The 20,820-nt window shown below is 33.8% G+C and overlaps 2 pseudogenes across 2 annotated transcripts; one reads left to right on the forward strand and one right to left on the reverse strand.

Annotated features, from left to right (window-relative positions):
* Window positions 1-2,717: 2,717 nt before the first annotated feature.
* On the forward strand, window positions 2,718-9,912 carry LOC143626836 (cytokinin riboside 5'-monophosphate phosphoribohydrolase LOG7-like; annotated as a pseudogene). The gene is made up of 6 exons (XR_013152496.1): window positions 2,718-2,967; window positions 6,728-6,794; window positions 8,229-8,259; window positions 8,704-8,874; window positions 9,544-9,687; window positions 9,772-9,912. The product of XR_013152496.1 is annotated as a cytokinin riboside 5'-monophosphate phosphoribohydrolase LOG7-like (transcript).
* A 7,074-nt stretch (window positions 9,913-16,986) lies between these two features.
* On the reverse strand, window positions 16,987-20,331 carry LOC143626837 (2-Cys peroxiredoxin BAS1, chloroplastic-like; annotated as a pseudogene). Its single transcript, XR_013152497.1, has 7 exons — window positions 20,098-20,331; window positions 19,215-19,286; window positions 18,398-18,479; window positions 18,224-18,303; window positions 18,012-18,137; window positions 17,338-17,451; window positions 16,987-17,229 (listed from the first exon to the last, which is right to left on the reverse strand). The product of XR_013152497.1 is annotated as a 2-Cys peroxiredoxin BAS1, chloroplastic-like (transcript).
* Window positions 20,332-20,820: the final 489 nt, after the last annotated feature.

The raw sequence follows: 20,820 nt of genomic DNA on the forward strand, positions 1-20,820 counted from the left end.
TCCAATTTAAAAAGAAAAATATATTATTTATAATTAATAAACAATTTTATAGTAAAAAACATAAGCGGGTCATGAGGCAATTACACAAAATTCAGATAGTTTTTAAACGGGTTATAACATATCATTTATTTATGAAACCCTTTCATCATCAAACCCTAATATATTATTAACTTTCTTACAATAAAGAAAATTAAAATCCAAAAAATAAATATTAAAAAACAAAAAATGTAAAACAACCATTCTCTTAAGCCATCAGATTGATTTATTTGTAAATGAAGGCTTCTCAAGCATTTGCCCCGAATTCACGGGTAAAGGTCTCACCAAACCCAGATAGCTCTTAAACGGGTTATAACATCTCATTATATTAAAAAATAATCTCATCAAATATTTGATATGAAAATCCTATAAAATAGGAATATACTATAAATTAATATCCTATTTTATTTAAAAAAAATGATATAATTTATAATTAAGAAATAATTTTATAATAAAGAAAATAAACGGGTAATGAGTATCCCCAAACCCAGATTGCTTTTAAACCAGATTATAACATATCATTTATTTGTGAAACCATTTCATCATCAAACCTCAAGTATATTAATTATTAACTTTCTTACAATAAATAAAATTAAAATCCAAATATACATATATAAATATTAAAAACGAATAATGTAAAACAACCCCCGTAAACGAAACCCCTAAAATCCTACGTGTCGTGATGTGGTCGCTCCCCCTTTTATGGAAGCCACCAAATTACTTGATTTTTAAATAGAGGTCTCTCATTGATTTAACCCAAATTCATGGGTGGCCTCTCATTGATCCTCTATTAATATGTACTTGAACTCAATTTACTAGGAATCTTGTACTAAACAGTTGGGCCTTAAATGGATTGAAGGTTGACATGGTTAAATGAATGGGTTAAACAGGTCAACCCGAACACGACCAGGTTATTAAACTGTGATTGATTATATCATGTCGTATTGTCGTGTCAAAAATTGTCACCCGTGAATTTTAACCTTCATGAGTACCTGAATGTTGTAATCTTTTTAAAGTTCTCATTACATCATACAACAGTCCTTTTTATCACGATAAATGATCTGAACAAGTGTACGAGCAAGACTGAGGGTGTTATCCACCGTGATTGACAACCCGTTACTAGAATACTAGGTCCATCCATGTTTGGTTTCATCAACCATCTCTAATCAAGACCAGCTATTTCTATATCACAACTTATCATAGCATCCATAAAAAACAGCTTTTAAATGTTCCTTGAAAATATTATAAATTTAAACTTAACAGCATTCATTATATGAATACATGATTATGGGTTTTTATATTTTTTCGTCTTGGAATCCATCATCAGATCATTTAGGGTCACTTTCAAGACACATCCGATACGCAATAAACACAATCAATGTACTATATATATAGACACCAGACATCATACGTAGGGGTGTGAATTTCTAACATGGCATGAACCTAGTATGAGATTCACGGGTTTGGGTTAGGTTCAGGCCGATCCCATGAACAGAAATATTATTTATACACGATCATAAAACGTCGAAAAGAAACCGAGCTAGAATACGAGTCTAAGTTGACCCGGATTGTAGATTACGGGATCGATCTGAATGTCTAATAATATTTTAGCATCAACGAATTCAAAAGCAAGAATAAATAACTTAGAAATTGCAACAAGTCTAATGAGCTACACAATACGTTTATGTTATGACCAACTTGGTTCAATCCATGTGTGATAGCTCTTAAACGGGTTATAACATCTCATTAAATTAAAAATTAATCTTACCAATTATTTGATAGGAAAATCCTATAAAATAGGAATATACTAAAATTTAATATCCAATTTAAAAAGAAAAAGATATTATTTATAATTAATAAACAATTTTATAGTAAAAAACATAAGCGGGTCATAGGTCACCAAATCCAGATAGCTTTTAAACGGGTTATAACATATCATTTTTTTATGAAACCTTTTCGTCATCAAGCCCTAAGTATATTATTAACTTTCTTATAATAAAGAAAATTAAAATCCAAAAAGTAAATATTAAAAAACGAAAAATGTAAAACAACCATTCTCTCAAGCCATCAGATTGCTTTATTTGCCAATGAAGGCTTCTCACGCATTTGACTCGAATTCACGGGTAAAGGTCTCACCAAACCCATATAGCTCTTAAAGGGTTATAACATCTCATTATATTAAAATTTAATCTTATCAAATCTTTGATATGAAAATCTTATAAAATAGGGATACACTAAAAATTAATATCCTATTTTATTTAAAAAAAGATATTATTTATAATTAAGAAATAATTTTATAAGAAAGAAAATAAATGGGTAATGGGTATCACCAAACCCAGATAGCTTTTAAACCGGATTATAACATATCATTTATTTGTGAAACAATTTCGTCATCAAACCTCAAGTATATTAATTATTAACTTTCATACAATAAATAAAATTAAAATCCAAATAGTAAATATCGAAAACGAATAATGTAAAACAACCCTCCTAATAAGGGGGATAAAATCTAGTTATTTATAATACTCATAAAATAAATAAAATATCTCACTTGTCCACGGGGTTAAGAGAACGTGAGAGAGGTGGGACAGTGGTGTTTTCATTTCTTTAAATCCATTTTACATATTTAAATAAAAAAATATTAGTTTCATTCTTTCTTAAATAGTTAAATCCTCTTCCCTTGTTCCAGGAAGCAAGCACATCATCTTCTTCTTCTAACTCCTAATATTTCTAGAGAGAGAAAGTGAGAGAGATATAGAGAGAGAAAGTAAGATATGGAAGGTGAAACAAGATCAAGGTTTAAGAGAATATGTGTCTTCTGTGGAAGCAGCTCAGGAAAGAAACCAAGTTACCAGGAAGCTGCTATTGAGCTTGGCAAAGAACTGGTATAAATAATATATATCCTTAAAAAAAATCAAAATCATATGTTATGTTGCATATATATGTGTGTATATATAAAGCATACCCTTTTGATATTTCTTGATCAAGATTTCAAGAACCCATTTTTATACCACCATTGTTGATCAAAATCCACCTTTGTTAATATCTTTGCTAGTTTCTTGATTTAGTTCAAGATTATATTTTTATTTTATATTATTTGACATTATTCAAATAATGTCAAGAACCCATTTCAAGAACCCATTTTTGTACCACCATTCTTGATCAAACCCACCATTGTTTCTTGTTTTAGTTCAAGATTTTCTTTTATTTTACATTATTTCACCATTTCAAGAACCTATTTTTATACATTTTCTTTTATTTTACATTATTTAATAATGTCAAGATTTAAAGAACCCATTTTTATACCACCATTCTTGATCAAAGCCCACCATTATTTCTTGCAAGTTTCTTGCTTTATGACAAGATTTTATTTTATTTCACATTATTTCACCATTTTTAAGTAATCCAAACTATACCCATTTGGCCATTTCAGTTTTCATTCAGATTATTGTTATTTCATTATTTGGTGGGAAATGAAGAATGGAAGTTAGGGGGTGTTTGGTAGAGAGATTTGAGGGTGGAGAATTAGGTTTCTCTTGTCTGGGAGAATTAGGCGGAGAATTGGGCGGAGAATTGGTTTTCTCTGAGAATTGGGTGTAGGCAAAAAGTAGAGAAATCCAATTCTCTCCATTTGGAAGAGAAATGGAATTCTCTCTGCTTCTAAATCGCGTCTCTGCTCTACTCCGTTTGCGTATGATGATGATGATGCTCCGACCGGCGATGGTGATGATGATGCCGACGTCCGGCACGGCGGCCGACGCCGCAGCCACGTCCGTTCGCGTCTCTGAGCCAAAACGAAACCCTAAATCGCGAGGCGGTGTTGCGAGGCGGAACCCTAAATCGCGAGGCGGTGTTGCGAGGCGGAACCCTAAATCGCGGTGTTGATGTTGCGCGGCGATGATGATGACGCTCTACTCCGTTCGCGGTGTTGCGACGCGTCTCTGAGCCACCATTTCTCCACCATGATGATGCCGAGGCGGAACCCTAATCACGTCTCTGCTCCCGTTTCTCCACCCATTTCTCTATTGTACCAAACAAAGGAAATGATTGTCAATTCTCCACCCATTTCTATTTCTCTCCAATTCCATTTCTCTCCCATTTCTATTTCCATTTCTTCCCATTCTTTTTCTCTGTACCAAACACCCCCTTAGGGTTTATGTTTGGCATGATAGAGAGAGAAACTGCTAGCTGTAACATGTTGTCAGTTGAGCAGCCTTCTTGCATGATCTAAGTTTATGGTGGGAGGTTATTAAAGACAAAAAAAATTATTTAAAAAGATCGAGTTTTACTATTTAAAAAAGGGCTTATGGCGTAGTTTGGTAGCCGTTATATGTCTTAACGTAAACATTATATTTATTATGTTTTATGATAGATTTGCGGATTACCAGTGTAAAAACAATAAAATAAAACTTGAATGGATAAAACAAATAAATGTTGTCTGTGTGCCTATGAATGGGGAACCAAATGGTGGGAGATTACAAAAAACAAATAAATTATTTAGAAAGATTGAGTTTCATGGTTTGAAAAGCGTTTGCGGCGCAGCTTGTTGATCGTTTGTCTTCTGTCTTAAAATAAATATTATATTTATTATGAAAAAAAGATTAAAAATAACAAAACTTAAATGGATAAAACAAACAAAATGTTGTGTGTGGGTACCTATGAATGGGAACCAAACGTGCCATGTTAATATAATGGCCATTTGCTAAGCATGTTTTCACACCAATCAAAGGCCTCCATCATCATTTTAGTTCATGGGGTTTAAGACTGAGGGGTGTGGGGGGCTTTAATGGGGGCTTTAATGGGGGCTCCAATCAATAATATTATGACGTGTGGCAGAAAGAGAAACTGGATAAGGGGGTGTTGGAGCCCCCGTTGGAGTCTCTGGCCCTGGTGTGGAGGGGCTCCAGCGAATTTTTTTTTATTTTTTTATAAATATATTCAAACAACGTATTATTAAAAAAACTCATAAATTATTAAAAAAAACACACATTAATAAAAAAAAACACATTAATATCTAAAAATAAAATAAAAATTAAAGTACTAAAAAAAACATTCTTCTTATTCTTCGGCTTGGTCTTCTTCGATCAACCTCTTTCTGATACGTTCCTTTTGCTTTTCCATTAGCATTTGATCGACCGGATTTTGGTTACTGAAGTCTCTAGTAAGAAAGTCCAAATCTCTCATTCGACTTTTTTCCTTTTTATCATAAGAGACCACCTCCATGGTTTTGTTGAATTTATTGAGGGATTCAACAAGATTGGCGATGTTTACGGCTTCCCCCTCAGCTGTTTTTTTCCCCTTGGCGTCCCTTCCCAATGGCCACCTCCTCGGCGGTGAAGACGTTTCCTCCTCCGCAATGTTTAGGTCGAATCCAACGCGGCAATCCGACCCGGTTTAAGTGCTATACGCTCCAGATGAACTAGTTTTAGTCCGTTTCGGCCTTACTTCCGCATCAAAGTCCGGCGCCACCAGCTCAACCCACTTGGAACACCTTTTCAACCTCTCTCACAACTTTAAATCGTCCCACGTCTTCACCATCCCATACCTCCGCAAACACTCCTGCTTCACTCTTCGACCGTGAAATTGTAAACCGCCAAATCATCACTGCCACTTGGTCTCATACGACCGCTGTTCCTGTTGAAAAGATTAGTAAACAAGCCGACAAATTTTCTGATTTCGGACCACCGACCCGAAATCATATCGGCGTTCCGCTCTGTACTCCCAACGAGCATGTAGAACGTCTCCCTAACCTTTGTCCAAAAAATCTTGCTCTTTTGGTAGTCGGCTGCAAAATGACTAAATAAATTAGATTTCCATTTAACTTTTTTATTTAACTTTTTTATTAAAAATCATTTTTAAAAACGTTAAAAACAATTACCGCAACGCCGATCCTCAGAAATGACTATCCAAGCCTGACACAAGGCTTCCTTCTCATCCGATGACCACGGAGTGGCTTTCCGTTTCGTCCTCGGAGTCGAAGCCGGTCCCGACCCGTCCGTTGCAACTTGTTTTTTTCCGGTGGACGCGTCTTTTTGGTCCCGTAGCTTCACCGTGTGATTCTTGTGTCTCCGGAACAACAAAGTTAGGAGATGGTTGTGTGTTGGATGGTTGAAAGCCGGATGATTCTTGCGGCTCCGAATAAAACATCGGTTGGTGCGGTGACGACCATAAATCATCGTAAAGATAATCTGAATCAAGGTTTGGGAACCAATTTCCAGCCATTTTTTTTAAAAAAAAATTGAGAAGATGAATTGATTTTGAGTGAAGGTTTGAAGTTTTGGTATAAAAATGGGTGAAATGGGGTATAATTATATAGGAAAAATATTTTTTTTTTGTTTGTTCGGCTCCCAACGGTCAAAAAACAATCAAAAGTTGTGCAGCCCTCTCTCTTCTCCCGTTAACCGGCTCACGCCTGCATTGTTTTTCGCGTTAGTGCCCCCGCAAGCGCCCTGGTGTTGTGGTGTTAGCGCCTGGGGGCGCGAGCGGAGAGGCTCTAGCGCCCCCGTTGAAGCCTCACACCCCTCAGTCTAATGAAATCAGTTGATGTTAATAAAAAATATGAGCCTTGAGAAAAGGGTATTATTGTTTACAATGTGATAATGATGGGTTAATTTTCTTGATTCTGAAATGGTGAAGTGGGTGTGTGACACGTGTCAATATTTTTATTTTTTTAAAATATTTTTTAAAATAGTCTATGGAGGTGGCAGCGTGGGTCTGATGGGTCAGGCAGTTCATGATGGTGGGCGCCATGTTCTAGGGTATGCTAACTCTCACTCTCTCTCTAGTGTTTTAATGCGTCTATGCAACCTATATGTATTTTGAGTACTTCACAAGTTTATAAGGCCAAAATTCTTACAGTATAAAATTACTCAAGTTTTGTAAAAGTTTATTATTAAGTTTGTTTTTTTTAATGTTTTAATATGTGAACGGGCAATAAGGTGCGTTACAACTTTTTTTGGATAGTAAAACGGATCCTACTAAACAAGTTTTTTCTTTTAAGTTTTGTAAAGGTTTACTATTAAACAAGTTTTTTTTTAATGTTTTAATGTGTAAACTGGCAATAAACTGCGTCACTAACTCTTTTTGGATAGCAAAAGGATCCACCTACTAAACAAGTTTTTTCTTTTTAAGTTTTGTAAAAGTTTATCATTAAACAAGTTTTTTTTAATGTCTTAATGTTTGAATAGCTGCCTCGCTACTCCTTTTGGATAGCAGAATGGATCTTATTAAACAAGTTTTTTTTTTCTTTTTATTTAATAAAATCTTTCCAAAAGACAAGGAAAGTAAAGACTTGATGATTTACATAATTAAATATAAAGATTGTTAAAATATAAGTTTCCTTCCAAGAAAGACAAACATCACTTTCACTTCATTATTCTTTGTTTCCTTGCCTTTTGTGATATCAGTTTGCTTTTTCTTGACTTTGATGGTCAAACTAACCATTTTCTACAAACAAAATTAACAACCATACAGTTATATTTCTTAAAAACAAAAGTGGGTTCATCTTCAAATACTAAAATACATTGAATGCAAGAAAAATTTGTGTTAAAGATGAAGTTTTTGTTACTGGTTGCAAGTCTTTAGCATATGCAAGTTTGACCGGGTAAATTCAAAGATTACACAAAGGCAATCATGTATGTTTCACAGTACTCAATGCAAAATGAGTTCTTGCAGACATCATGGGATCAAATGCTTTAAAATCTCTGATATTGTACTTAATCAAGCTATTTTTCACCTTTTTCCTGATTGAAAACTGAACATAAACATCAAGTTCTTGAAAAAGTTGACACCTTTAATTTGTGAAAGATTGAAAACATAGTCCCACACTCTAAAATGCATGGTGTTGTGTATATAAAAATACAGGTTTCTTGATTACACAGATTTAATGAAGCATCTTTTTGTTTATGATTTATCGAAGACAACAACATACATACATATTCTGTCAGTCCATATTAAGCCTTTTGTACATAGAAAGGCAAAACATATCATGTAAAAAGTTATAATTTTTTTTCAAAAAGTATGTAACCTTTTAGGCAGTGTTTCAAGTATGTCTCTCCCAACTTTCTTGAAAAAACCCTGAAAAAATAACATTTTTACCCTTCTGCTTCCACTAACACAAGTCACTGCTACAATGGTATTTTGGGTATTTCAAATTTCCATCATAATGGGATATCTTTTTTTGTTTCTTGCAGGGTTATACCAAGGACTTTAATGCCCAGAGAGGTATATTCAGGAACCTTCATATCAAAGTTCTTTTTATTTTTTTGTCAAGAAAAAATAAATGCTAAAGTGACTTGTACTGTGTGCTGCAAGAGTTGTACACTAGCCATTAATAAAAGCTGTATGGGGTTCTTATTAGCATTTATTTGACATGTCTTGATGCAAACTGCATTTAATCAGCTTCCCTTTTCATGGCATTTTCTAAAACTTGTCTCTCTTGTCTTTTTGAACCAAAAATAGCAATAAACCAACTTATTATTTCTATATAAGTTGGTTACTAGTTCTACTCTAACTAAATTAGTTAACTTTCAGTTGAAAACTTGGCAAAGAAACCCAAAGTTTTTAACTTTTTACACACCCATTTAAGGATTTCAAGTTTTTATTTTGTGGGTCCCCTTTTTTTTTGTGAAGTTTAATATTCTTTTTTATTTTTTTGTGTTTTAAAAGATAACTGGTGAGCCGGTTGGTGAAGTGAGAGCTGTGTCGGATATGCATGAAAGAAAAGCTGAGATGGCACGTCAAGCTGATGCATTTATCGCTCTCCCAGGTGGCTATGGCACCCTTGAAGAACTGCTAGAAGTCATCACATGGGCTCAGCTCAAAATCCACCATAAACCTGTAAGATAATTAATAGAAAGGTTTTAAAACCGGACCGGTTGATTAGACCAGGAACCTTCTACAAAAAATTCTAGTCGAGCCTATCTGAACCGCCTCAATTTGAAACGTTTGTTTAATGGTTGGACTGGATTTCTAGCTTTTTTTTTCTAAAATTTTTTCTTTAAAGTCTAATTTACTAATTAGTTTATTTTAGCATGCATGTTTTGTTTATCGGATACTTTATATTTTGTTAACATTACGAATGCACACAAAAGATAAAATTGTTTCATATCATGGCTTAAGTTAGTTTATATATATATATATTTTTTAATTATTTATAACATCATCTGGTTTTTAAGCCGGTTTGACTAGTGAGAGCGATAAGGCGGTTGGCTTGCTGGTCCGATCATGTTAAGAAAACATTGACTAGCACCTATAAGTTGTACAATCATGCATAAAAGGTTGTTATCCAATGATTTTGATTGAAACCAAATATGGAAGAATTTAAAAGGGCATCTTTTTGGTCAAATGTTGGTAACATAGAAGAATCAAATACATGTGAATAGATGTTTTTAGAAGATTTGTTGCATCATCATCCTACATTTTCAATATTGTTTTTATATATATATTTTGTGCTCATAGTGGGCCCCACTTTAATAACTGTCATCTTATTTTGTGGATCATGTCCAGGTTGGTCTCTTGAATGTGGAGGGCTACTATAACTCATTGTTGTCTTTCATAGACAAGGCTGTTGATGAAGGCTTTCTCTCTCCAACCGCTCGTCGGATTATTGTCTCTGCCCCAACCGCCAAGCAGTTGGTCCGGCAGCTAGAGGTTAGAGTAGTACATATTATTTTATTACACATTTAGATATGTCTGTCACTAAAAGTCATCTGATTTATTTATTTTTTTTTTCAGGAATTTGTCCCGGAATATGATGAAATTGTAGCAAAGTTGACGTGGGACGAGGTGGAAAGACTTAATTATGTACCGGATGCAGGCGTTCAGACGTGAAGTTGCGGTCGATGGTGGTTTTTTGTTTTGGTGAAGTTAGTATGCTATGGGGGTATAAATTATTAATGATCTATATATAGATATATATAGACACACTTATGAAAATGGTGCATCTCCTAAGGTGGTGATTGTTTTGGTTTTTCATGTATATGATATTATGGAGATGATACCTTTGATCTTAACTTTTGCAAGTTTAATTAATGGGTATTAATATTTGTCTTCTCTTGTTTTCTAAAATCTTGTTCAGTTGTTTCTTGATGTATATAATATAATGTTTATATTTGATTTAGTTGATATTTTTTTATTATTTCTTTTGTTTATGTTATCTTATGAATAATAATAATAATATTCTAAAACGATTTAATCAATTAGAAAATTTGTGGTTATATTGTTGTTTACTTAGATGGAGTTAATATATTCTTTTTGGAATGGCAATTATTGGTTTTAGAATATATGATTTTTTTTTTATTTTTTTTTAAATGCAACTTTCATAAAAATGATGAATTAGCAAGAAACTAGAGTATAAAAACAAACAGCAAATTAAAAAGAAAGTTTACATAAAACTTTCTAATTTAGAGCTTTAAACGAAGACCTATTTTTAATCAACAATGACGCTAAGTATTTAATGCCTTCTATATATTTGAAACTGAAATAGTCTTACTTCATAGATAGTCTTAGTTTTTGCTTTCAAAATACAACACACTGTCATAATAATACCTTGAGATATTTTTTTCTTTTTGTTGCAAATAAAGGTATTTTGTAGATTGTAAGCAAGTCAAAAACCGAGAAAGCAAATAAAAAGAGCAGAGACATTGCACTATAAGCTTACCGATTGCCGAACTTGGTTGGCAATGTGACAAGAAGTTACAATTGGCTTTCATTTTTTATTTTAATAGGTAAAATTGAAACTTGGAAGTGTGATTAAGCCAATTTTAAAATTAGTTATAATAATATAACATACCATCTCCATCAACACTTGATATCACAATCTCCGTCGACATCATGTGAGTGTGACCATCACCATCCTTCAGCTTTTGTCTCTTATGTCACTATCACACTTGATTGATTCATACTTGACCAACTATATAGAAACAAATAAGTTTAAAAGGTACAATTTGAACTACATAAGACTATCTCAAATGCATTGAGTCAAAATTATGCCCTTGGTAGTTCTTAACCATTTGAGAATATTGTGCTTAGCCACTAAGCCCTTCCACAAGGGCTTTGGACATTTTTGTTGTCCTTTGAAGATGAGGTGGGCTCAAAGTTAAAAAAAATTATATAAATGTTGTGTGTAATAAGTAGTTGACGAGGTGGAAATTAAAGAGAGTAAGGATATTTGTAGGATTGGGGACGAAATTGAGGTTTTTAAAGATTTAATAGGATATTATGTGGCAGATGACGTAAGGGCTCCTAAGTACGCACGTAGCATTGGAGATAGTCTTATAAGTATTGAAGTGGTAATGTCGTAATTCATTTTACCAAAGTTTTAGATGTAATAATTTGAGTATTAAAAAATTAGGGTTAGTTAACGTACAAATAACCATTAACTTACAAAGCAAAGATGAGCTTGGTACAGTACACGTATTCGTACCACTACATGTACCCGACTGTACTCGTACCGAAAATCAATAAAAACATGTACCAATACCCGTACCAAATTTTTTTAGTATGGTACGGGTATTTCGATACGGTACCCGTTTTTGTATCACTTTTTTTTATTCCAAATCTTCGAGGATATTGAAACCAGTACCAGTACGAGTAATAAACAACCTGAATTTTTCGGGTACAAGTACTCGTACAGGTACCTGACGGGTACCAAATTAGTACAAGTACCAAATTGGTCATCGATTTAATGATCAAATATTGTTGAAGAACCCTGATTCGATCACCGACTTTAAGTGATATGTTTGTTTGTTCGAGTTTGGATATTATATTATTTAATATTGAAAAAGTGTTTGGTATTTGCTCAATAATAACATAGTTGGAGAATTTATTTTATATATTAAATAAGAAGAATCTCAATTAAACCCCTACATATTCCAAACATGTACAAACTACCAAACATGCTCTTACCGTACATGTACCTGATTGTTCCCGTACCGAAATTCAACAAAAACGAGTACCGATACCCGTAACGAATAGGCTAAATCGGTATGAGTACGTGTATGGGTACGGTACGATACGAGTACGGATATTTGGGACAAAATGCTCATCCCTATTAGAAAGTCTATTAGGCCGCTAGGAGGCGGTACGTGGCATGCGGAAGAAGGGTGATTTTGTCCGCCGATAATTAGCATAAAGTCAAATAATTACACAAGTTTTAGGATAATTTTCTTAACGGTAACAAATTGTGTATAAGCAATAAGAAAGTTACAATCCATGGTAGGTTGCCCATAAGCAAATATGACTTTATCAGCAACGCTTACTTGACATCAACATTATCAGCATTATCATGTTCTTCAACGTCGCCCTTTAAAATCACCCGTCAGTACGAAGTTATCCACCAAAAGTATCTTTATTTAGAAATAACAAGGAATATTAGTAGCAAAATTTTTTTTCTATCATTTTAGTATCATGTTTTCCACATTAACTAATATAACGTATAACATAGATACTCTTGTAAGACCACGTGTAGTAAATGGAGCTACTTTGCGTCATGTGACACCACGTCGCCATATGTGCGTTTTACAAAAAAGTGGTGTAGTGGATAGAGCGCCTTCAAATAATTACCTTATTATTTTTTTTATTATTTTTCATCAAAAAATAAAAACAAATAAAGAAACACCAATCACCTTCCACAACCCCCCCCCCCTTTCGGCGCATTGTGGGAAGCGCCCAAAACGCCCCGACGGCGGTGTTCCCTAACACTTTGGGACGTCTTAGATGTAAAAAGCGTCCGATTACGCATGGTCTAATTTATATAAGTGTATATACGTTCATATATTCAAATTGTTGTTGCTACCAAGTATTCTAATAATTTATTTATTGGTATCATTTTTCCAAAAAATGGGATGCCAAAATATTAAAATCCCTATTTTTTCAAACAAAATTCACTAATTCTTATGTTAAAAAAAATAAAACCAATAAATCCGAATTACATAGAATTTAATAAAAAAAATATCAAAAACAATTAGAATATTTTGAAGGGCAATTGGGCATCCACCAACACCAACTAGCAACTTATTTTAGAACTTCCAAACCTCATGTTTCGTGCTTCTGTTGGCCACCAACTATCTTATCAATATGATCCTTCTATCTTTTTATATTTAAGCTCATGTAGCAAACTTATCCTTCTTTATTATAATTCACTATATATATATATATATATATATATTAAAGTTGATTAAAAAGATTAAAAGTCATACATGGAGTTGCAAATATTGCTTCAGAGTTCTGCCTTTAATATCTAATCCAAAATTAATCACTATATGACACTTTAAATTTAAATTACTAGACTAATAATATGGAGAGAATTACTCCTCTAAAATAAGAAACTATTGACTACATAATTACATTGAATACATTAATGGAGTTGGAGGATATTGCTCCATGAAATATGCTAGGAGGATATTACTCCATGAAATATGCTATTGTCTAATACACTAGTTTTACTTATTCATAACATCGATCCTTCCTCAAACGACATTAAACAATTCACAATTACGTGGCTTCATGTGCCTAGCTAGCATTTGCGGTTAGACCCTTGTATTACACGGTTTGGATAATAAAAACGATATGACTGATAAATTTGTAAATGCTTTTTATATAAACGATATAATTTATGTTACACGAGTTAAATAATGAAAGAAATGTTCAATTTATAAAAATGCTTTATGATCAAACTCTATTTTTTTAATAAAAATCAGATGGTTTTTATAAAGAATTGTAGAAATCATCCATTATAAATCGTATTAGAAATCACAATGTTTGTTCCATTGGAATGCATCTCTCTTTTCACATTTCAAATCATCCAGTTTAGTATTATACTTCCTTTCTTTACTTTAGTTCACATATTATTATACATATATTCATTGTTGGTCACAACATACATGGAGTTGCAAATATTTGAGGTTTCTTTTATTAAGTTCACAGTTTCACACTTGATCAATAAAGTTAATGTTTAGTAGTTAGAGCATAAGATTAGAGATTACATGGTTGTTAAGATCTTAATCATCATCTTATGATGTTACATTTTTATGATTATAATTAAAATAAATCTTACATATGACATGATCATATTGGAGGACATTGATTTGATCTTATCTTGCTTGACTTGAATTAATGAATTAATAGGCACACATGTTAACTAATCTTTTAAAATAACACTACACAACCCACATACTCACCGGCCAAAAGTCCTAGAACTAAATGTTATTAAATCATTCTCTCAAGTTAAACGCTTAAATATAAATACTTAAAACGTAATTTATAAATTAAATCATCTTGTGTCATGTTACAATATATATAATACAATACATATAAAGGGAAAGGTTAAATACAAAGGGAGGGAAAACAAAAATAAGAAGTGTGAGAAGGATTTGTGGACACACAAAAAACCCCTAAAAAATACCAAAAAATTAATAAAAAAAATTATAACTCAAAATATAAATAAAAAACAAAAACGTTTCCCTTGTCATTCCCGTTCCAAAAAAAACACCGAAAAGACACAATGACGAAAATGAACAAAAGACACAATTATAACTAAAAAAAGACACAATAGATCGCAAAATATAACATAATGCCGAAAAAAATATAACATAATGTTGTGTAATATAACACAATATCATGAAAAAAAGACACAATGTAAAGGAAAAAAGACACAATCAATGACGAAAATAAACACAAAATACAATGATAAACAAAAAGACACAATAATATTTTTCTCTCAACATTGTTGTTATTTATTTTTTTTTTTAGAATGAAGAAGACGGTAGAAACATTTTTGTGTTTTTACTTTTTTTTGTTTTATATTAAATTTTGAGTTATGATTTTTTATTTAATTATTATTGAAGGGTGTTTTTTTTTTATATATAAATCCTTCTCATCCGTCTCATTTTTGTGTCCCTTTATAGAATAACTTACCCAACATATACAAGTGACTAATGTTTCAACCAGATAGTTAGCTACTATCATTCATGCACATAAACCTTAGCAGTAAGCTCATAACATATAACCAAGAAAACAGAGAAACAAAATATGATGTGAACATAATGATCGGAATATGTTGCGTAGATAATAATCAGAAGTCTAAGGTAGTATGTACTTTTATGTATTTGTTAAAGCTCGGTTGTGTCGGTTTTTAAGTTTTTTTAACCCCAGCTTGAATTTTGGGCCTGGAAAGTTGGACCAAAATAATAAATTTAGGAACTTAGAATTAAATTTTTGTTAACTAGGTTGTTCACGAGTCGAGTCGAATTGAGTGTAGGCTTGCTCGTTGCTAGGCTCGTTTACAACCGAACCGAACCGAGCGGCTGAAATTCAAACCGAGTGAAAACCGAAATGAGCCAAAATCGAATCGAGCATTTTCCGATCGAAAATCGAGCGATTTTCGAGCATTATTTATTTCCTTTTCACTTTAAAATTTTCAATAAGAAATAAGTTTGAAGGTTGTAAATAATGTATTTTGTAAGCAAATTATTAGTTTTCAGACAAACGTATAATATGTTGAATATTTTTATGAGAAATAAATTTGAACTGAGATATAATAAACATGTGAATAAACTTCTTGTATTATGAAAACTTAAAGTGAACAAATAAAACTATAAAATTGACGGAATTGGGAAAATTTTAAAGGATTTTAAGAATTATATACTTATATTTATGTGTGTTGTCTATATAATTATATATTATATATTTATATATTTGTTTATATATAATTATATATAAAATAAATTAAAAATATTCGAGCCGAATCAAACCGAGTAGCCCTTTGCTCGTTGCTTGGCTCATTTACAAACCGAACTAAGTGGAGCGGCTGCTTTACAATCAAGCAAAAAAACGAGCGAGCATTTTCCGAACGAGCGGCGAGCGAGTTCGAACGATAAGCGGTTTGGACGGCCTATTTGTTACCCACAAATTTATGATTAAAATATTTGGGCCGAACAAATGAATTTGGACGAAAGCTTCACATGTAGAAAAAAGAAGGCCTTGGCCTACTTCTAAGGGCCCATAAAATATAAACTTCAAGTTGTTTGAATCTAAGTATCTAACCCAAAAGAAATTTAGTGGTTTTGGGCCCAAAAAGTTGCCTCATTTGTCATGATTCTCATGAAGTTCATTTTTTCTTGACTTACAGTTTTAATAACTTTTTTGAAAGAATACATCAATGTCCTTAGGTCCTAATCATGAATTTCCATAGCAGATTAGAATAAAATGAACAAGAAAAATTGAAAATAAGTTTGAAATCCCATTGTAGATTAGGGAAAATGTGAAACCAAAGTTGGTTTGCTTTCGCTTTACAAAACTCAAACCGTCACCAAGAGTTTGACCTAAATTTCCTCAAACTGGATCGCGAACACTCATAGTTTTTAACCCAAAAAACATGGAAAAAAGGCCCCTAATTTCTACTCTGCAAAATGGCTCAGTCGCTCCTGACATAAATCATAACCCATGTTTTGGACTATAGGTGCACAAACCGGGTATTCTCAGGAACTGGAACCGGGTAGGAACTGGTTCCGGGTTTGGTCAGCCAAAGTCAAAAACCGGGTCCCGGGTAGGAACCGGTTCCCAGTATAGTCGGGTATTTGACCAGTTCCATCGGGCTTTATTCGGGCTTCGGTAGGGTAGGGTCGGGTTTTGACGGGCATTGGCGGAACCGATTCCACCGGGTACAGATTCGGGGGGAAACCCAAAGTCCAGTCCATACCCGTGGGTATGGTAGGGTTGGGTCCGGTTCCGGGTAGGAACTACCGGGTCGTGTCCGAAACTGGTTTTTCTTGGCACCTGTATTTTGGACTATAATCAAATAACAAACAATTAATCAAGTTCGGTGCGAATCAATTTGAAACAAGGTCTAACCGAAACCAAACTGTCAGTTAAATCGGTATAATTTTATCGTTAATTCGCTTTCAATCGCACTAAACTACAAATCGGTAACAAAGTATCTCTTATTGTAATCAAAATACTCACCCGAAAGTTTTGGGCTTTTAACATGCTTACAACAATTTTTTAACAAATTCAGTCAAACTTCACAAGGGTTTTTCCCAAAAATAAACTCAATTCAATACAAAACCGGTTTCTAATTATATGGCTGCAAAGTATTCCTTGCTGCCCTTCGGGTCGGGCTTCATCGACTTCTCCCCGGGCTTCCATCCAGCTGGGCACCACCTCATCCGGATTCTCTTGTACAAATTGCAACGCCTAGGGTACAAACATAAAAACATAATTAACCATGAAGCTTCAAATATTAAAAACCGAAAGATTCGCGTCAAGTCACTTTTATCTTTAACGGGTCAAATCAATGCTTACCTGAAGTGTTCTCAATGTCTCGTCAACGCTTCGACCGATGGCAAGATTATTAATTGTGGAGTGTTGGATAACACCTTCCTTATCAATAATAAAAAGCCCTCTCAATGCTATTCCCTGAAATTGCAAACAAACATTTTGTCACATAGTAAATAATTTACGCAAATAGCCGTGGTGCAGTTCGTGTGCGTGGCTCAGTTCGGTGCGGTTTTGGGCTAAAACCAGACCAGAAACCAAAACTTCGGTTTTTGGATTTTTGAAACTGTTCGGTTTCGGTTTTTGGTTTTCGTTTTGGTTTCGGTTTTTGTCGTTTGAGCTTGAAAATTCAAGGGCCGAAAAAAAGTTGGCCGAAATAATTAATTTAGGTATAAAATAATTTGGTTAATAATTAACAAACTGACTATTATACATTTGGCCAAAAATATGAGTTACATATTTATTAAATTCTTATAAATTACTTAGAATAAAAAATAAAAAAATAAAAATCTAGAAATTCGGTTCGGTTCGGTTTTTTTGGTTTTTATTACATGCAAAACCAAAACCAAACTGCGAGTTCGGTTTTATAAAAATATAAAACCAAACCGTTGATTTTTGTTTTCGGTTTGGTTTTTTCGGTTTCGGATTGGTTCTTTCGGTTTCTTGCACACCCCTAACAAAAAAATATTATAAATATGTACCTGATCTTCAATCAACACATTAAAAGCCTTTGAAATTTCTTTTGTAACATCGGAAACCAGTGGGTAGTTTAGATCACCAAGACCACCAGATTTTCGATCTGTTTGAACCCACGCAAGATGCGAAAACTGCAAACGTATAAAATAATAATAATATTCTTGAAACGAAAACGACATTACTTATGCAAGAAAATGTTAAGTGATAGAAATTTTACCACACTGTCTACAGAAACGCCTAATATTTCAGTATTTATCTGCTCGAATTCTGCGTATCGGTCACTGAATGCAGTGATTTCTATAATAACAAAACAAAATTAGTAAATTTTAAAGCAAATTAAACTGTATCTGTAATCCGGTAAATATGTTTAACTAGTAATGAGTTGACTCACCAGTTGGACAAACGAAAGTGAAGTCCAACGGGTAGAAGAAGAGAATGACGTATTTCTTGCCAATGTAGTCAGAAAGCTTAACCTGCAATGACAGTTTTTTTACAAACAAAAAATTTAATTTCTACATAAATTAAGAGATCAATGGTGCACGAATCACGATACTCATTCAAATAATATAAACAGGCCTGCAAACGAACCAAACAAAGGAACAAGATCATGTTCTTGTTCGTTCATTTTTTAATTGCTAAATCATGTTCGTTCATTTAACTTTAATGAACTTTAACCGAACACGTACACACATAGTTAATCAAACATATATTTTTGTTCAAGTTTCTTCGTTTAGAAAATAACATGTTCGTCTTTGTCTGTTTGTAAAAATCTAAAGGAAAAGTCCACGAACGTAAACGAACATAAGTGAACACAAATGAATAAACATAAATGAACATACATGAGCAAATGTAAACGAACACAAAGGTGAATTAATTCATGGAAGTGTGAGGGCGCAAAGAAGCGGTGTAAGATCAAGATTTTTACTTTTAGAGAGCGGAAGCGGGAAATAGATATGGGTTAGGTTCCGTTATACGAAACATATTTATTTATTTTTTAAAAACCCATAAAATTACATAGTTATACGAGTTAAACGAGCGAACACAAATAAACGAACAAAACATGGTGTTCATGTTCGTCAATTTAATTAACTAAACAGCAAAAATTTTTCGTGTTCTTTTGTTTATTAAATAAACGAACTTCCCACCGAACGCTTACACGTTTAAATATAAAGTTTAAAAAGTAAACATTGAAAGTCACTTTTAGTTACCTTGATGAACTCTTGATCAAAAACAGCCTCTGCTTCAAAGTCTGGTGCCTGATTTCCGACCAGTGGCAGTCCCTGCAAGTAAAAAGATGATTAACATTATTCAATACCCAATTCCCGTCATCAGAACCCAGAAGCAAGGCTGAAATGTACACTAATTTAAAAACAGAGAAAAAAATTACATTTTTAAAGCAACCCGTTTTGTACAGAAACTCATCCCGACCTGAACACGTTCTAACCGACCCCTTTCGAACCGAACCAAAACAACCTCTTTTGAATCAACCCGTTCTGACGCTAGCCCGTTATGACCCAAAACCTATTCTGACCCGACCCTTTTCGACCCAAACCAAAACAACCCCTTTTTTGAATCAACCCACCCGACCCGACCCATTTATCAGTCCTAACTATTTGGCTAATAAGGGTCCACATTATTGAAATGTACACTAACTTAAAAAAAGAAAAAAAAAACTAAACATTTTTAAACCAACCAGTTTTGAACCGAAACTAGTCCCGACTCAAAACCTATTCTGACCCTACTCTTTTCGACCCAAACCAAAATAAACCTTTTTTTGAATCAACCCACCTGACCCGACCCGTTTGTCAGTCCTAACTATTTGGTTAATAAGGGTCCACATTATTGAAACGTACACCAACTTAAAAAAAGAAAAAAAAACATTTTTAAACCAACGGGTTTTGAACCGAAACTCGTCCCAACCCAAAACCTATTCTGATCCGACCCTTTTCGACCCAAACCAAAACAACCCTTTTCTTGAATCAACCCACCCTACCCGACCCGTTTGTCAGTCTTTAAAAGTATTTGGTGAATGAGGGTCCACATTATTCAATCCCCAATTCAGACTCAATTAACGGAAACAGACACACTTACAGCTTTGACAACAAATGAATTCCGGCGGGAAGTCAACGGGCGGACCGAGAGTGATGACCGGAGGGATTTGGATTGGAAGCTGGCAGAGGATGAATTAGAGAAGCTTAAGCTTTGAGTTTTGGGTGAAATGAAAGAAGAAGACTTGGGGTTTGTGGATGAAATGAGAGCTGCAAAAGCAGATGAAGCAGCAGCCATTGTTGTTGTGTGTGTTGTGAGGTTTCAAAGCGGTGTGATTGTTGGTTTTAAGGTGGAGATGTGATGTGTGAAGGATAAAACAAGATAAGGGGTTTTGTGGGGGTTGGTTGGTTACATTGGTTTGTTGATTGTTGATGTTAGAATAAACCGGGTAAGACCTGCAAGACTTACGATCTTGATTATTAAACGGGTCTGGTTCGGGTCTTACGGGTCTGGCCATTTTTTTTATATAAAGCTCGTGAGATCTAACCTGGTTAATTATAGTAGGATCGGTTCTCAAGTTCTAAGAATATCATTAAATGGGTTAGGGTTCGGTATCACAGGTCTGATCATTTTGTCTTTACATATAACAGGTAAAATCTGCGAGACCCGGAGTGATCAGGCCCGGTTATTTATAATAAGGGTCGGGTCCCGGGTGCTGAGAATACTACTAAACGGGTTGGGTCTCGGTGCTGAGAATTCTACTAAATTGGTCAGGGTTGGGTCTCGAGGATTTGACCCATTTGCACACCCCTAGATGTAATTTCT

Source organism: Bidens hawaiensis, unplaced genomic scaffold, assembly GCF_021521415.1.
Source record: "Bidens hawaiensis isolate Kalapana, Puna unplaced genomic scaffold, B.hawaiensis_p1.1 tig00004525_1, whole genome shotgun sequence".
In the NCBI taxonomy this organism is placed as follows: domain Eukaryota; kingdom Viridiplantae; phylum Streptophyta; class Magnoliopsida; order Asterales; family Asteraceae; genus Bidens; species Bidens hawaiensis.